At 37.1% G+C, this 19810-nt stretch overlaps 1 long non-coding RNA gene across 1 annotated transcript; it reads left to right on the forward strand.

Moving 5' to 3' along the window:
• The first annotated feature begins 11880 nt into the window (after positions 1-11880).
• LOC136250900 (uncharacterized) lies at positions 11881-14847 on the forward strand. Its single transcript, XR_010698807.1, has 6 exons — positions 11881-13609; positions 13663-13829; positions 13874-13945; positions 14002-14099; positions 14148-14243; positions 14311-14847. It is a non-coding gene; the product is annotated as an uncharacterized lncRNA (long non-coding RNA).
• Positions 14848-19810: the final 4963 nt, after the last annotated feature.

Consider the following 19810-nt stretch of genomic DNA (forward strand, 5'->3'; position numbering starts at 1 on the left):
CTTGCTGATAGAAGTGCTGGCTGATACATAGGACTTGCTGCTACACAAAGCTTGCTAATACAAGGTACTAGATGATACAAAGTGCTAGCTGATACATAGGATTTGCTGCTACACAAAGCTTACTGATACAAGTGCTAGCTGATACACAGGACTTGCTGATATACAAGACATGGTGATACAAGCACCCTGAAACACTCCAATCACTACAACTAGCTGCTGATCATGAGGCAGACTGAACACTAGGTGCCAATACAAGGAGTAGATTGACAGGTGCTACAAGTTGTGGCTTATGATAGTGTGAAACTGCTATCCCATAGCATGCAAAGAAGTGATGCAATGCTTTGTTAGCACATTCCAGATGGGTTGGGCCTGTTTGCATGTGATTGCATCATGCACTCCCATAGTGCCTGTTCTGTTAACTTCAATTTACAAGTAAATTTGTATTGTATGTGTGTAACACTGTACAAAAGCCACATTCCTTGACTTCAGAAACATCATGTATGCAAGCCATATAAAACTTAGGAAACTCGTATAGATAATGTATTAAACTATACATATGAATACATTACAGAAATTTTGTCTTTAAATTTGTGGTACATATGTATGAAGCATTCAATATAAATACTGCAATTTCTTAACACTGTGCACATTTCCAGAATCCACATGCACAATGACAATTATCAAACTGAAACAGTATATACAATACATGACTGCTATTACTACATACGTACTTACGTATACAATAAAGATTCTAATTTACCAATTGTGAACTGAATCAATGGTTGTCGCATATCAGTAGCCATGGCAGTACTGAAATCAAGTGACATTGTGGCATTGGATCCATCAAATAAATACAATACATATCCATGTGTTGGTATGGTCCTAACTTGACGATCAAAATTAGGTGGGTGATAGAATCCTACAACATCTCCTGACTGAACAAATATTCTGTCAGTACCAATGAGAGGAACATTTGCTTCAAGAAATCCCTCAGGTTCTGGCCGAGAAGTCTGACTTTCTTGTACCTGAACTTGATAAATTTTATTATAAGTGATTGGAACTGATGATGGTCTCCATACTTGTATGTAAGGAAGAATGTGAATACCATTATTGTCTCTGTGAGGCCATATTCTAACCCTGATGTGAGTTATTCTACCATTACAACTAAAATTGAGACGTGGAACTAGTCCTATTCCATTCCGATCAATTTGATTATCACCAGCTTGTTGAATGTTGACACTTTCAGTGCAGGTCTGTCCACCTATTGGGATAATGCATTTTAAAATGGCAAAGTTGATAAGCCCAAATATTAGAGGGAATCCCTCATTCACTATCAGGAACACTTACACTGGCACTTCAATATCATTGCTGCTACTTAAAAATTCTATCATCTAGTATAGTATGTAACATGTAACAAACATATGGTAAATACTAAAAATCGGTAGCACAGCAGGTAGCATGTGCCCTACACACCCTGGTAGTCCAGGATTTGAGTCCCATATGTTTAGCATTTTTTCTTCTTTCTAAGACTGATCAATTGAAATATCTTGGTGTCACCATACAGTAGTAGTTGATACCCAAACACTCGATTTCATCATCAAAGTATTTTTCAAGTTTGTGAATCTTGAATCATTTATAGATGAGACAGATGAAAAGCTGACACTTTTAAGCATTAAATTGGGTGTAAAGGTCACAAAAGGTCAAATCATCAAATCTAACCTTTTGTTGAACAAACAGTTACAAGTATTCATTCTTTCCTAACTCAATTCAATTATGGAATAATTTACCTCACTATATAGTCTAATTTGAAATTTACAATAGTTTTGTAAATCAATTACGTGTACACATACATTAATCATACACATTTGCAATTGTAGTTTTGCTCTTAATCATACTTATTTGTAATTATAGTTTAGCTTCTGTTTTGTATTGCTTATTGTAGCCATAATTTTGATTCTTTTTTTCTCTCTTTCTCTTTTCCTGTGTATAATTATCTTCTGTACAGAAGTTTTATACAGTAAGGAAAATCCATCCCAAAACACCTTTGCTGTAAAAAACGCACATCCAAGAAACTACAAGTACAATGTAAAAACAGCTCAGTTGTAGAGAAAGATCACGTGAAAGTAAAAATATCAGGAAACTTAAGAAGCTGATATCTATAGTTGCAAAGAACCAATTTTTACTATCATTACCAAAGTTTTAATCCATGCAAGAACACCTTGGCTGTAAAACAGGTGCACCCATAAAAGTAAAAGTAACTGGCAAGAATGAATGTCGATATACAACCAATTGCAATTAACAAAAATTTAACATCGAACCTTTCTTGTTCAGCTGTGTTCTATATTCACTCTTGCTGCATCCTAAATTAATTTCTTTTAACCCTAATTGGCTGGTAATTTGACAGCCTTTTCACTCTATACACTGAATATAAAAAAATGCAGCTAAATTACCAGCCAATTAGAGTTAAAAGAAATCAATTTAGGATGCAGCAAGAGAGAATATAGGACACAGCTGAACAATAAAGGTTCAATGTTAAATTTTTTTTGTTAAAATCAACATTCATTTTTGGCCGCTTCAGATATCAGCTGTTTCAGTTGCTAGTTACTTTAACTTTCATTGTTGCACCTGTTTTACAGCCAAGGTGTTCTTGCATGGAATTAAAAATTTGGTAATGATAGTAAGATTGGTTCTTGGCCACTCCAGATATCAACTCCTTAAATTACCATTCATTTTTACTTTCATGAGGTATTTCTATACAACTGAGCTGTTTTTACATTGGGATACAGGTACTGGTAGTTTTTCTTGGATGCATATTTTTTTACAGCAAAGGTGTTTTGGGATAAATATCATTCATTTTTGTCAGTGATGGGCTCACTGGGGAACAACACATTGGTTAAAAGTAGGAAATAGGAATTGAAATGCATAATACTATCTTAGAGAGTCCTATTGACTACTGTCATCTTGTTTGACATAAAAAGGAATACATACTGTTTTATTCTGTAAATTTTGGATATGAATTTACAGTGTAGAGTACACCGTCTGTTCTATTAGGGTAGGTCTACCTTTACTGTGACATTCATATACTATTTACAAAATTTTACAATATCTCATATCTGTGGTAAATGCTTCAGGCACCTTATGCTCAAAATTAATCTGGCATAATTGGCAAATACCTAGCTAATTGGTTAACAGTTACTACACAGCTAGTTATGCATATTATTTTGCTCTAATTTTCAGATGTAGCTGAATTCACAATACAGACTATTGAAAACAATGTACTGTATTTTGAACAATTGTTTAGATCTTTTTTTACAAGATATCGGTAAATTATACAATGTAATCTGAGACTTTCAAGTAGCAGTTAACTAAATGAGATCACTGCTGGTAAGCATTGCATCATATCACAATCCATTACTGCTTAGCAAGTGTTGTGTGTTATGTCACTGCAGGGAAATACCATCCTCACCTTAATAACTACATCATTATTTTATGTAGGGGTTTTCGTGTCACATTAGATCAACTGTTAGGAGCATATTTAGGGGGGTTTTCTGGGGTTCTGGAAACCTCCTTTGAAATTTGAACTTGTAGGTTGCAGTAGTAGCACCAAACCATCACAGTTTGGCTGCATGAATATATACAAAAATAGGAATAGAGCAGAGCAGTATAGCTACCATGCATCAGGAAACTTAGGGATCAAAGGAGAACAAGAGTATATTTGGATTTAACTATACAATGAAAACATTAATGAAGATCGATACTCTAATAGAGCAGTCAGATGTCTATATATAAAGCTGAAATGCTGTCTGTTTGTATTCCTTCCTCATAACGCTGCTAACTCAACAACCCAAACACATATTGACACAACACTTCCACAAACTTAAGTGCACATCATCTAGCAACTCCAAGTCTGTTGTTACATAATCACTACATGCTTTCGTCTGTTCTCTATAGCATCGTGAAGACAGGAGTGTTGTGCCAAAGCTCAGTAAAATTCTTTCTATAAACCGCATGCATGGCCACAAGTAAACACATATGCCATTCAACCTGCCATTTATAAGCACTTTTTAGTTTACTGTATGCCAGTATGTGCAGTTGGCTTAGTGGTCAAATCAAGTGCTTCATAATCCCAATGCAGTGCACCTTTTTTCTTCAGAATCTTTTTGCTACACGTTTTCCCCCTGCTATTGTGAAACTTTATGACACCTCAACTCTCATTGGTAATTTTATTGTGAACCTTTTTATGACACCTTTATCTCTCATTGTGCACCTTTTGTACTTTGTCACCAAGAGTTAATAATACCTCTCCCACATATGTTAACTGTTGGTTTCACTGTGCAGCTCTTTACTGTAGGTAGAATATAGAGCAGGAGTGCAGGTATTACTTAGTTGAGTAGGTTATAAGCTCACTTGAAATACATGTGATGTATTAGCTACTGAAAGGAATGTCACTATCACTAGCTATACTCATATTCCCATAACCACTTTACATATATGGCCTACACCTTACCACATAGTTTCATGCTTAATTTTTTTTGTCACTAAAGTTAACCAGTTATACTGATAGAGTGTATACTGGGCAATAAAATTCTGCACAAATAGGGCAGGTACTGTATGACTTACTTTTCCACTGTCTATGACTTTTCATGCCACACACCCCATTGTGCACTTATCGTTTTCAAAACAAACAAAAAAAAAACACTAACACATTTTTTTAGTGTTTCTTTTGTACTGTCATTGAATATGCATGTTGAGGTTAATAGGCAGGTACATATAGATAAGCAGACTATACAGGCAATAATGTGATGTAGAATAATATATTGTGCCAGCAGTGTGCTCACAGCCATTTCAAATATGTGTTAGATCCTCACCATCTCATTACAAAATTTAGTGATTTTGCACATAGGGTAGGTACCAATGCTAGCATTCTAATAAAGCAGTCAAAGCTACCCTACTAGAACATCCATAACGAAACGGAAATTTAAATGGGCATAATGTAAATGTACAACTTGAAACGTTATTTTAGTACCTAAATCAAAAGTTTTGAGTTTTTAATTGGAGAGTTTGGATATATATTTGGATCACTACAGGATAGGACTTACAGGTAACTATGAAGCTAGGGACCCACCAATTATGCCGGCATAATTATGAGCACAATAGGTGCCTAAAAGAAATAAGCATAATGCTAGTATAATAGGCAGAATACTTGTGCAATACTGTAAATTTTTGCTACTCAAAATACCTATCACAGAAAAAGATTGACATATACTAATAGAACAGTCAGTAACTATTAAAAATAAATGGTTTCTATCTTTCTTAGAGCATAAACTGATAAATTATGAAACATTTAAATGTACTAAATTTGTCAGCAGCTGGGGCTGCGCCCCCAGACCCACCACCAAATCTGGAAATCACCTAGGAAGATCCTGGATACACCCCTGACTGTTGTAACTGGATTAACAAAAATAACGGTGTGCAGATTTTCTAGGTCACATAAAATCAATAAAAAAAGGTATCAGAGTAAAGAGACTTGATCGATATGGAGGTAAACCAACATGACATTAGATAATTGAGCAATAAAACTGGATGTTAAAATCAAAAGTTTAATTTCTTATAGGAACAGTCAAAATTCACTCTAATAAAACATCTCAATATTCAAAACTCTTTGTTGATATAATTATTCTGGTTATTTTCACCCTAAACTTTGCTCTGGTAATTATCTTATCATTGTGCATGCAGAACATTAGATTCTGATCAGTGGCGTAGCTACCATTGAGGCAACCGAGGCAGCTGCCTCGGTAAAAAATGCTCAACAATTCAGGCTGAGCAGACCTGAGTTTTGGCCCCCCGATTTTTCTACTCAAATGTTATATATAGACAGTATTTAATATTGTACCACACAGATAGAATCTATGGCTGTAGTACTAAGCAGGGCTGGAGCCCACAGTGACACGGTCTGGGATTGGCTGGACCACTTTTCAGCTGTAGAGAATTCAGCTATAAACAGATCATCCTGTCAAGAGTTCAGCTAGAAACAAGTCATCCTGTAGAGAGATCAACTAGAAGAAGTTACCTAGTAGAGAGTTCAGCTACAAAGAAACAACCATGTAGAAAGTTCAGCTGCAAACAAATCAAACTGTACAGAGTTCAGCTACAAACAAACCATCATGTAGAGAGTTCAGCTGCAAACAAATCACCCTGTAGTGAGTTCAGCTATGAAAGGATCACCCTGTAGAGAGTTCAGCTAGAAATAAGTCATCCTGTAGAGAGATCAGCAAGAAGAAGCTACCTTGTAGAGAGTTCAGCTACAAAGAAACCACCATGTAGAGAGTTCAGCTGCAAACAAATCGAATTGTAGAGAGTTTAGCTACCAACAAATCACCCTGTAGAGAGTTCAGCTAGAAACAAGTTATCCTGTAAAGAGATCAGCTAGAAGAGGTTACCTTGTAGAGTGTTCAACTATGAACAAACTATCATGTAGAAAGTTCAACTGCAAACGAATCACCCTGCAGAGAGTTCAGCTACAAGATCACCCTATACAGTGTTCAGCTAGAAGAAGTCTCCTTGTAGAGAATTCAGCTGCAAAGAATGTTTGCAGCTGAACTCTCTACATGATGGTTTCTTTGTAGCTGAACTCTCCACAAGGTAACTTCTTCTAGCTGATCTTTCTACAGGGTGATTTGTTTGTAGCTGAACTCTCTACAAGGAAACTTCTTCTAGCTGATCTCTCTACAGGGAGATTTGTTTGTAGCTGAACTCTCTACAGGTGATTTGTTTGCAGCTGAACTCTCTACATGATGGTTCTTTGTAGCTGAACTCTCTACAAGGTGACTTCTTCTAGCTGACCTTTCTACAGGGAGATTTGGTTGTAGCTGCACTCTCTACAGGTGATTTGTTTGCAGCTGAACTCTCTACATGATGGTTTCTTTGTAGCTGAACTCTCTACATGGTGGTTTCTGTGTAGCTGAACTCTCTACAAGGTAACTGATGTCTCTACAAGGTCACTAGTTTGTAGCTGAACTCTCTACATGGTGGTTTCTGTGTAGCTGAACTCTCTACAAGGTGACTTCTTCTAGCTGATCTTTCTAGAGGGTGATTTGTTTGTAGCTGAACTCTCTACAAGTGATTTGTTTGCAGCTGAACTCTCTACATGATGGTTTCTTTTGTAGCTGAAGTCTCTACAAGGTAACTTCTTCTAGCTGATCTCTCTACAGGGAGATTTGTTTGTAGTTGACCTCTCAACAGGGTGATTTTTTTGTAGCTGAACTTTCTACATACACAGTGACTTGTTCTAGCTGGTCTCTCTACAGGATGATTTGTTTCTAGCTGATCTCTCTGCAGGGTGACTTGTTTCTAGCTGAACTCTACCGGGTGATCTGTTCATAGCTGAACTCTCTACAGGATGATTTGTTTACAGCTGAACTATCTACATGGTGGTGAGAGTTAACAAATCTCTCTGTAGAGAGATCAGCTAGAAGAAATTATCTTGTAGAGAGTTCAGCTACAAAGAAACCATCATGTAGAGAGTTCAGCTGCAAACAAATCACCTGTAGAGAGTGCAGTTACAAACAAATCTCCCTGTAGAAAGGTCAGCTAGAAGAAGTCACCTTGTAGAGAGTTCAGCTACAAAGAACCATCATATAGAGAATTCAGCTGCAAACAAATCACCTGTAGAGAGTTCAGCTACAAACAAATCTCCCTGTAGAAAGGTCAGCTAGAAGAAGTCACCTTGTAGAGAGTTCAGCTACAAAGAACCATCATGTAGAGAGTTCAGCTGCAAACAATCACCTGTAGAGAGTTCAGCTACAAACAAATCTCTCTGTAGAGAGATCAGCTATAAGAAGTCACCTTGTAGAGAGTTCAGCTACAAAGAAACCATCATGTAGAGAGTTCAGCTGCAAACAAATCACCTGTAGAGAGTGCAGCTACAAACAAATCTCCCTGTAGGAAGGTCAGCTAGAAGAAGTCACCTTGTATAGAGTTCAGCTACAAAGAACCATCATGTAGAGAGTTCAGCTGCAAACAAATCACCTGTATAGAGTTCATGATCAGCTACAAACAAATCTCCCTGTAGAGAGATCAGCTAGAAAAAGTTTCCTTGTAGAGAGTTCAGCTACAAACAAATCACACTGTAGAAAGATCAGCTAGAAGAAGTTACCTTGTAGAGAGTTCAGCTACAAAGAAACCATCATGTAGAGAGTTCAGCTGCAAACAAATCACCTGTAGAGAGTTCAGCTACAAACAAATTTCCCTGTAGAGAGATCAGCTAGAAGAAATTACCTTGTAGACAGTTCAGTTACAAAGAAACCACCATGTAGAGAGTTCAGCTGCAAACAAATCACCCTGTAGAAAATTCAACCACAGACAAATTTCCCTGTAGAAAGATCAGTTAGAAGAAGTTACCTTGTAGAGAGTTCAGCTACAAAGAAATCAAGAGCTCAGCTGCAAACAAATCACCTGCACAGAATTCAGCTACAAACAAATCACCCTGTAGAGAGATCAGCTAGAAGAAGTTACCTTGTAGATTGTTCAGCTACAAACAATTCACCCTGTAGAGAGAGCAACAAGAAGAAGTCACTTTGTAGAGTGTTCAGTTACAAAGAAACCACCATGAAGAGTTCTGTAATAAATATATATGAGAGGTTCAAGTAAAATCCAAATTTTATTTCTTTTGAACAAATCTGAAAAAAATGCAGATTAAAATTTAGCATTACGATGTCATCAATATGACATCATCATTATGGCTTCACCATGCACAAGATTTATCAAAATTAGTTATTATGTTGATACGACATTCCTCACGGACTAAATTATATAATTGTATGTTAAAAAATAAGTTTTTAAATACGGCAATAATACTTTGATTTTACTTGAACCACTTACATATGTATTATATATATAATTTGTACATTTACTGATAAAATCAGAAATATTTAAAGTACATCTGCTTCATCTTTTCTTCTTCCTGTAGTAAAGAAAAAAGACAGGTTAAAAAAGTCCCAAAGCTGGCCTATGGCCGGCTTTGGGGTATACAAATACAAAAAGAAGTGAAATCTAATCCAAAACAGCCAAGCTGTAAAAAAGTGTGCGGCCCTCAAAAAGGCTATGGTGAAAAAAGATGTGAAATCCAAGGTGGTGGCCAAGAAATGGCTGTGATGGTAGGTTAATGGTAAAAATTTTAATAACGGCAATTTAGGTGAATTTTTTGCCAAGACCAAGCGGCACAAAAATTCACCTGAATTGTCGTTATTAAAATTTTTACCATTAACCTACCATCACAGCCATTTCTTGGCCGCCACCTTGAATTTCACATCTTTTTTCACCATAGCCTTTTTGAGGGCCGTACACTTTTTTTTACAGCTTGGCTGTTTTGGATTAGATAAACTTTGCCTCGGTAAAAAAATTTTCCTGGCTACGCCACTGCTGATTCTTAGTATGGAGCTAGAGCCTCACATTTCCCTGGCCTCATAGTACATGGAATAGCAATTTATACTAAGCAAATGTAGTAATACCTTGAATACACAACCTGATAGCTAAATACATAGTCGCATTATTATCAAGAGTCCATGCATAATAAGAGTTCATTACAGACTCTTAATCATGCAGCACAATAGTACAATGCATTCTTCATGGACTTACCAGAGTCCTCCTTTTTGTCCCATTCATTTTTGCTGACAGCAAAAGGTGTCCATTTGGCAGCAGCACGTGATGGCTTCCCTTCATAATGGAAATTGTCCGTATTTTTCAGTGGCTACTTTGATTGCAGAGGTGCTTTTCAAACAGTGCTTGATTCATATCTTTCTTCAGCATTGTGTGTTCTTTTCTCAACACTATAGAGTGCCTGATTTCCCACCCACTATCAACTGATTGTGATGGGGTTGGTAGGTGTACAAGGGCTCAGTCTGCCTGGTAGTAACCTAATAGGCAACTTTTCTGTTGATCATTAACCATACCATCATGAAGCTTGATAGCTAACCTGTTTATGCAGGATAGCTCAAATGGTATGAGAGCAACTGCACAAAGACGCTTGGGTGCTATACCGTCGAAACATCAACCATACATATACCCTTAAAACCATACATCAGATCAGGGAGGGAGTCAAGTAAGGACCTATATTTTGTAAATTATAGACAGATACCTAGGTGGAGCCCTTGTACTGTCACATCCCACACTATAGCAGGATGGAGACGTCAACTGGGCAATCAGCTGACGGCACTAATAGGCTAGCTCCTACCAGTATAATACACACTTGACACTTTTATTTTGAATTGATTTAAACCAGGAGGAATTGAAAATACCTCAATGAACTGTAAGCACACCAATAAAATACCTGGTAGTGATGGCTCCATCACCACTGCACCATTTACCATAGTAGAAAATATGCTACGTACACTGTCATATATGCATAAGATTTGCACTGCAAAATACTGCTTGCATGCCCTGAATGGAGAGAATTGTATTCATTATAGTTGTACATACCATAGTTGCCATATGACACAAGGCATTAATGGTACTACCAAACACAATGAACATTATTGTAGCCATTGATTGATTGCAACACAACAGATACAGCTTATGAGTACAATGAATACCACCCATGTCACAAGCTGAGATACTACCATTCTCACATGCTGGGAGTGGTCACCAATACCTTTAGTGGGTTGGGTGGGAGGGGAAAAGGAATCAGCTGAAGGTTGAGTAGTGCCAACATAGTGTTAAGGTGACAGATAATGATTATGTGCCTACTTTGCACATGCGTACATCCTAACCACAGCTGTATTTGTTTACCATGATTACCTCATCCATTTCATAGGTTTAAATTGTACTAATGTATATTGTCCATTGCCAGTTTGTAGCAGTTGCTTCAAAGTTTACTAGGAGAGGTAGCATAAAAAGGTACGTATACACTGTTGACAAGGCAATACAACTTCCCAATGTAATGATGTGTGAGTCTGAGAACCCACTTCCTTAACTGTATTGGCTGTCTCCATCAATTCAGCAACTGTTAGTGTTAAAGTCGTCAACTGGTGCTGCCAAAAATAACAATAACCTCCAGTTCTGAACCAAATAACTGTCTAGTAAAGCTATATGAATCAAACAAAGCACTTGGTTAGCTAGATCTATTTGTCATGTTCAAGTCTGATGTCATTGCCTTAACTAGGCAGGTACTGTGTCTTGTTCTACCGAATATATTCAGCTATTTGCTCCACTGGTAAACAATACAATTTGTGGTTATGATGTCACAGGTCAGTGGTCTACAATGATTTACAGGAAATAAATTCCTGCATGGGTTTCTATAAAGACAAACATGATATGTTGCTTATATCCACTTGTATTGGGAGTGGTATGCTGTGACTATACACTGTTCACGTTATAGGCAGACTGTCATGTGTTGGGGGTGATGTTACAGTGCTACAGCCAAGCTACAGATTCTGCTGCATTGTCTGAATTTTTCCTCCAGTGCTTCTGTTTTGCTAATGTGGTTTTGAAGTATTAGAGGTTAGGAGCAATTTGTGATCCACTGCTCCTACAATCTAGGCAAAACACTGTATTGGTACTTAGGGATCCTGCAGTAGCAAAGTGTGTTTAACGGTATGCATTACCATAGATGTACCACCACGAAAAAAAAAATATTTACACCTATGCACTACAGTAGTGCATATAGTCAACTATATGCACACCATATGTGAACCAGTGTACATGCTGGTCACATACACACCTGAGCAAATATTGTATTTGAGACAGTTCGCATATATATCACATACAGTTATTGAATGTGCTTCATACGTACTACACTTGTAATCAGACTACATTTCATATTCATCACATATTCAGTACTATTTGAATAAAAACAATTTGCATGTGAAGTACATATGTTATGCATGTGTAACAAATCATGCACCTTCAAAGATACTACACATACACTCACACATGCATAGTACATCTCAATAATTTAAATTGCTTATCAGTGGACTTGGAAGTCTCATGTTGCAGTCATACGCTATTATTTTAGGTGAAAGCAACTACTTGCTGATTACACAGTGAAATGTCAATGGTTTCCTGTACACAATGACACAGTATATACTTTGCAGATAACGTGTATCAGTGGTTTTCCTTTGACAACATAGCATCGCAAACTAATACAATATTATTCTGTGCAGTACCCATGGTATCTTCTTATGACATGTAGGATCACAAACTGGCTCAGCATTACTTCATGGATTGATTACAAGTGGTTCCTCGGATGATACAACATCACAGACTGACACATTCAATGTATTGTTTTGCAATGGATTAATGATATGTGGTCTCCTCTAATGACACGGTGTCACTGACACACCATAACTACACAGTTGCCTTCTCTGACAACACCACAAATGTGGACAACACAGTGGCTTGCCAATCGTATCCTCTGACAACACAGTATCACACTCTGACACACAATATATTTACAGATTACACTGTGGTCTAATGTGAATCACATACATCACAATACTTTTCTATATCTTCAGACATCTTGCTTGTCTTTAAACAATCTCTGAATAGTTTTAGGAATTTCATCATATACACCTCAGAGTCGTGACTCGTGAGAAATCTTCCTGAATCAACTGTAACCCTTTCAACCCAGCAGCAAGCACACTATACTCAATCGCTTACAATCACTTTCTTTTTGTTCTCCATTTCTAAAGTCTATATGCTGTTGATTTGGTTAAGGAGTTTCTTAGGCCTGTTGCATGCTTGTTTTCCCTTTATAATACTATAGACTCCCAAGGTTTTCAGCATCCATTTCAGCATTGTCATGCCAACTTCCACAAATCAGTTGAATTTTTGAGGTGGCCAACTAGTTTAAAACACTGTCTTCACTGTTCCATTCCCCAAAACTACGCACGAAAGTGCAGATTTGTCAACTTTAACTTCCATCATCAACTGCTGCACCCTTGTACAGGCTGAGCCTTTTGGAGCAACCCTGTCTTTTGAAATAACGTTTCTAGAACCAATGTATTATGAGAACTGTGACGGTGTCCATGAAGGCGAAATACCATTCATTGTTTCCTGTTCTGCATTGCATACTTCCCTATTAGCTGCCAATATTACGTTCTGTTTACCTACCAGTTATAATCTTGTCATCTTCAGATCTTGTGAGGTATCTTGTACGCTAGTGGGTACATACATGTACGGTCTCCTCATACGCTGTTTTTTTTTTTCCATTCCTTTGTTGTTACGTCGAAAATTTCTACCTTGTGCCTCTCATAAGTAGGTTCAGATTCTCCACAATGTTCACAATAGCAACGCAGTGGAACCATAGACCCTTTACTGGAACTCATAATGTACGCTAATATTTTAAGACACTTCAAGTATCACGTGAATGCCATTGGAGGGAGAATCGGTTGGCAGCTGCTTGACTACCTCGCGAAATGGCAAGCGGTGTGAGATATCAGCGTTTGAACTCCACTGTGAATACTGCTAGTAATTTAAATGAAGACAGAGGAAGGACTACGCCGCAGCGACCTTGAAGCGAGATTAGAAATGGCCGATTTTACCCGGACCGATTTTTCCACAAGTCTCGGAGCCGAAGTGGAAAAGGGGCTGGTCGAATAGATGAAACCGAAAGGTACGTACGCGTGGGAATTAAAAATAGACATGGTGTATATTTACTTTGGTTAGAATTGAACGTGGCAACAGCACAGTGATGGTCGGCATGAAACGACTCTGTGAAGGACAAAAAAACTTCAAGCCTCCACTATGCGGAAGATAAGAAAATGGTCGAAGAAATGCAACGTGGGATGGAACAAACGGTATCAAGCAAAATGCCAATACCTCGCGACTTGAGTGTAAGCCTAAAATTAAAGCGACTGGTGGTACTTTGTTTTTGTAGGCTTCAGTTCATGAAATACTTGCTCAGGCTTTAGACAGTGGAGAGAGAAGTGGAATGGAATTACTCTGTTAAGTACGCTGCTATGAGATCAAGTGTTTGTGTCATCATTTGTGATATAATTGTTCCAGGTTTGATGATATCGCAAATAAATAAATAAACAAGACGCTTATACAGATTGTGATGGCTGTCAATAAAGATGAGAAAGTTATTCCTTTGATTGTCAAATGTGAGGCTTATAGTTTTGTGCTAGTCAATTTTTTTTGGAATTGCACAGGTGCTTTAAGTCAAAGAAGGGCCAGCATGCACGACAGAGGGCAAGAAAAGAACAGGTGTTACAAAAGAGTCTCAGAAGTGACAATAGCACCATAATGTGAGTTTACATTATAGTAAACATGATTGTTTATATGTTGTTATAAAAAACACATGCACAACTTAAGGCTTTGGAAGATTCAAAATCCATTGATGACGAGACTAAGAAAAGAGTCCTAAAGTGTTGAAACCAGATTTTATGTCTTCAGAAGATTCAGCCACAGAGATGAAGAGGAGACTAATGAAAGTGGGAGTGGAAGTGACGATGAAATTCCAAGGAGAAAACCAGCAAAAAACACTTGATATGCCATAGACTTTCATGGCGTAATCGAGAGTGTCAAGATATGATGGATAGCCCCGACAGAAAACTACAGCAAAAGAGAACAGCCCACGGAAAAGCCACGCGTTTAAAAGCTGGAATGAATGGAAATTCGGCTAGGCCCAAGCCAGATCATTTTCCAGAGTGGGCAACAGAATTATTTGACTGATACTGATGACTTTAACGCATGTATGACTTAGTGTCATATATCAAAATACAATGAAAATGTTGTACATTGATTCATAGTAATTGAACAAATTACAGATAAATTCTGAAATATCGTAATTACAAATAAGTGAATTTATTACATATGTGGCTTTCCTGCGGCTCATCTGTACAATTGATGCACTTCACATGTGTCCTGTAGTCCATACAAATTTTATACTATATTTACAGCAGTATTGCATATAATATAAAAAATGGACAATAGCTGTATGAACTCTAGTGTACATATGTAGCAAATTACAAATTTAAGCTCAAGCACATATGTAGCACATATCATATGTGCATCATATACAACACACAAACACTACAGTATTAAATATATTTTTTTGTGGTGTACTGTGTTGCTGATATATGTACATGGTGCACTTTTACAACCCTTACGTGGTGCATGGCCATCCCAACCCAATTGATCATTGTGGGCATTGTATACCAATGGATTTAGTGGGGAGAACAATTTCCCTACACCAATTTCAAAAAACCAGGAATCCAGCTTTGAAAAGCCATCTTCTGGAAAAAGATGCCTTTCTGTGGCGGTATAACACCCAAGCATCTTTGTGCAGTTGTTCTCATAACAATTGAGCCATCCTGCATAAACGGGTTAACTATCAAGCTTCATGCTGGTATGGTTAATGATCAACAGAAAAGTTGCCTATTAGGCTACTACCAAACAGACGGAGCCCTTGTACGCCTACCAACCCCAACCACAATCAGTTGATAGTGGTGGGAAATCAGGCACTCTATAGTGCAGAGGAAAGAACATTAATGCTGAAGAAAGAAGAGAGGATGTTTTGTATGTATAAAGGTGAGTGAAGTAAATTAAATGAAGTTTATAAAAATATAAATAAAGCCCTGCTTTGAATTTCAAGTAAAAGTTAATCCACGCAAAAACAGCCAAGCTGCATAAAAAGGGTGCAGACTTCAAAATGCCTGGGTGAAAAAGTTGTGAAATCAAAGGTGGCAGTTGCAATATTGTTGGTGATAATAAATTTTAATAATGGCCTTTGTGCATATTCATAAAATTATCAACATAATGAGCTCCTTTGATTTTGCAACTTTTTTCACCCAGGCTTTTTGAAGGCCGCAACCTTTTTATACAGTTGGCTGTTTTTGCGTGGATCTCACTTATTTTAAATATATACCCATAAACTGACTTTGAGGTTTCTTTTTACACAAATCATTGTTCTTCTTATCTACAGATGCAATGAAGATGATATAAGACAAGGCAGTGCTCTACCAATACAGAAATACAAAGCCTATATATACTGATATAATTTTGTGCTTGCTTGTTCATGGCTATAAATATGATAGTACTGTATAGAACGTATTCACAAAGAAATTACAGACGAGGTGCTTAAAATACATGTGGTAAGAAGCTCAATGCTACAATACAAAAAATCACGTTTTCGTTCTTTCCACCAGACCTGGTACAGCAGCAGCCAATTCGTGGCTATGTGGCAATCACCAATAGATGAGTAATAGCATACTAGAAGTACAACCTCGTAGCTGGTCTACTTTCTGATATCGCAATAGAACGCCCCATCTGCTCGCCCACGCAAGTCACAATATGGCGGGTACTGTGGTGAATATTTCAAAAAGCAGACCAGTTACTCCATTGTGCTTCTAGCATGTCATTATCCATTAATAGACTGTTGCCATAATGCCACGGATTGATTTTCTCTCTACCTCTGGTGTCAACAAACTACGGGCCAAAACGAAACAATTCTTCCGCGCGTCTTTTCACCATCACAAATGCACTGAACAGCCACTTAATGGCAGTTTGGTAGTCGCCTATCAATGGAGAATAAAGTACTACAGGGATATGAGTGTAATTAGTATAGTTTCTGAAAAAATCACCATGGAGCCCGCCAAGTCGCTACACAAGATGAAGCGTTCCACTGCTACATCAGGAAGTAGACCAACTATGAGTTCATGCTTCTAGTATGTTGTTACCCATTCATAGGTGGTTACCACATAGTCACGAAATAGCTGCTCCTTTACAAGGTCTGTTAGAAAGAACGACGACGCAATTATTTTCTATTGCACCATTGGGGCTTTATCCACACATCTCAAATAAAAGCCGCAGGTGTATTAAATAAATGCCGCATTTGTGACGTCACGTGAATACGCTCTATAGTAGGGATGGCAAAGGTGTTGGCGTGGCCTGTGATATAATATAACTCAAACACCTGACTTGATTTTTCTTCACAACATTATGACAGTATTGGTTGGGTAAAAGTAGGCTGAAAAGTGTCCTCAGATTGACCCGAAATGTTTCTGTCAAGTTGCTACAGATTATTTTTTACATTATTCAACAGAATTTTTCTACTGCCTGCATGCCTGACACATGTAGTGGAAAACTGGCTATAGCTACAGCCCTAATTCTTTCACAGAAACATTTCTAGTTCGCTTAACAAAAAAACCTTTGGTATATTGATAAACATACAGTGAGTACACTATGTGGTAAATTACCTTTTATCCTTACCATGGCCATCAATCAAGGTTCTCCGCTGATAGTGTTAATAGACTACAATAGGGCTTCCATCTACATGTGTACATTGCACCAAACTATTTGAACATACTTGGCTCAGTATTCAAAGTTGGGCATAGTAAAACTTTGGCGGTAAAAAAGTTTGGTGAAAACCCACTATTGCAAAATTGGCAAAAAAAAACTTTGGAAAATGGCACTTCACCCGAATTTTTTTTTATAATCTATGACAGAATGTAGCTACCACGTACTGTACACACACAAGTGCAAGTGATTAAACAACTCGCCAATTAAGGAGCATGGCAGTCGTTTCAATCACTAGTCTTTATACCTCACAGTAAGGGATGACGACTAACAAAGGAAATGGCTGCCACACTCCTTAATTGGTAAGTCGTAATTGTTTGCATGTAGTGATGTTGCATTCAAGTGGTGGCTATAGCATACAACTGGCTAAGTTGCTTGTGTTTCTAAATGCCGACCTAAACGCATTTCTTTGCTGTGACTAACACTATGTTTAGTTACATGAATCCAACTTACTACAGTTTAGCAATTTATATAGTGGTGCACATGTGTAATATATAGTGCTGTGTTTAACTCTAAAATAATATTGTGACCAGTGTTGGGGGTAACGTGTTACATAATAATTAATACTTTTGTGGTAAAAAAGTAATATAACGAAATATGCTATAAAAACTGGCAATATAACTCAAGTTACTTCACTCACAAATGTAACACGTTACCTAAGTAATTTAGTTACTGTAATGAGTGTAATATTATTACAAGTAACAAAGTTACTAATCTCGTTAGTAATCCACTGAGTAACGTCTAGCCACAACGAAGTAACAAAGCCTACTGAATGAAGCTTATTCACCAGCTAAATGTAGTTTTTTACTTAAAACCAAGATTCGTACATTGTCCAACAACGCAATCATGTCACGTGATAAGGTGGTAGTTTCACACGTGACAGTCTAAGGCTGTGGACACAAAGAAATATAATATGTAATATTATTATAGTTACTTTATTTTATGGGTAATATGTAACTGTAACGAAATAGTTTAGTTGCAAGTAATATGTAATATACAACTACGTAGTTACTTTAAGAAGTAACTACCCCAACACTGATTGTGACTGGTTTTCAGGGTATTTAGTAGTCATGAGCTTGCAAAAAAAGTTCACAAACAAGTATAAGAAAAAAATAGGAATTTTAAATTAGAGAAGGGACAGTGTATAGTACTGCAATAAAAGCAATGAAACAAGCTGGATTGGAGTAGTACGTAATCTCCAAATAAAACAATAAGAAGTGAGTATCCCTACTGTGCACTTTGAGTATAACACAGTAGGGATATTCACTTCTCATTGTTTTATTTGGACATTACATACTACTCCAATCCAGCTTGTTTCAGTGCTTTTAATACAGTACTACACACTGTCCCTATTCTGATTTAAAATTCCTAATTTTTCTTATACTTGTATATGTAGTGCCTGTATTAATTTGCAATAGCATTTTATAACAAAGTAAATTCCTTCCAAGTTAGGTATACTATTTGTCTATTAAGATTTCGCAGTGACTGTTCTATTAGACTGTCTCAAATTTTCATGATACATGATGAAGTTTCAGTTGCTACAAAGTAAATCTGTACCTTTTATGGCAGAATACAATTTACATTCTGTTATCACAAGTTCTATTAGCATAACACTTATGATGATTATGATGATGACAATTGGCATGAGTGGGGCTAAATAGTAGTGTATTACCTTGCCGATCTGTACCAAAAGGGGCTATGTCAGCTTTGATTCGATGGAATACTAGAATAGTTGTAATAGTACTGTATTACAGAGTTTATTTGATTACTTTTGTAATGCTCTAATAGAGCACACATTTTTTGAGGATTTTATAGAAGATGCATAGAATGTTCTAGATTTTCTATTGGTAGATCTATGAAATTAACTATTGAGTAGATATTAGCATTTATAAAGTAGAAGATCAGCCGTGATAGCACCAGCTAAATGGTTAAGGATTTGGGTGTTCAGTATGGAGGTCCCTGGTTCAAACACTGGAGTTTATTCGACATTTTTTTTATTACCCAGCGGTGACTGTTCTATTAGAGTATTTCAACCCTGTCATTTACAGTTATTTGGTTTTACCTTGTAACTCTATAACTGTTAATGTGATTTCTTTTAAACCACAAAAGGTTTGAGCTATGATGGTTAACCTATATGCATACCGATTTTAAGTTATTTCCATAAGCAGTTTACCCTGACAACAAGTAAGCCTTTTTTAATGCAAATAATCGTTCATAGCTCTATGACTATTACTCAGATTTGCACCAAACTTAAGGGTGCTCGCTGATATTTGAAGCCATTTAAGTGCCAGCCCAGAAACCACATGCAGCTGTTGCATCATAATTGGCATTACTACGCATACTTGTAGTATCCATGTTAAGCGCCTGTGTTTTGCGCCAGAGAACACAAGGAAGAGCAGCATGTTTTTTACTTTAAAATTGTCGCTGAAGTGTTAGCAAATGATAAATGATTGTATGATGGATCAAGAGTTACACTAGCATGAATTAGTCTAAAAGTAAGTGTTATTATAAGGTG

This window comes from Dysidea avara, chromosome 3 (genome assembly GCF_963678975.1).
Source record: "Dysidea avara chromosome 3, odDysAvar1.4, whole genome shotgun sequence".
Taxonomy (NCBI): Eukaryota; Metazoa; Porifera; class Demospongiae; order Dictyoceratida; family Dysideidae; genus Dysidea; species Dysidea avara.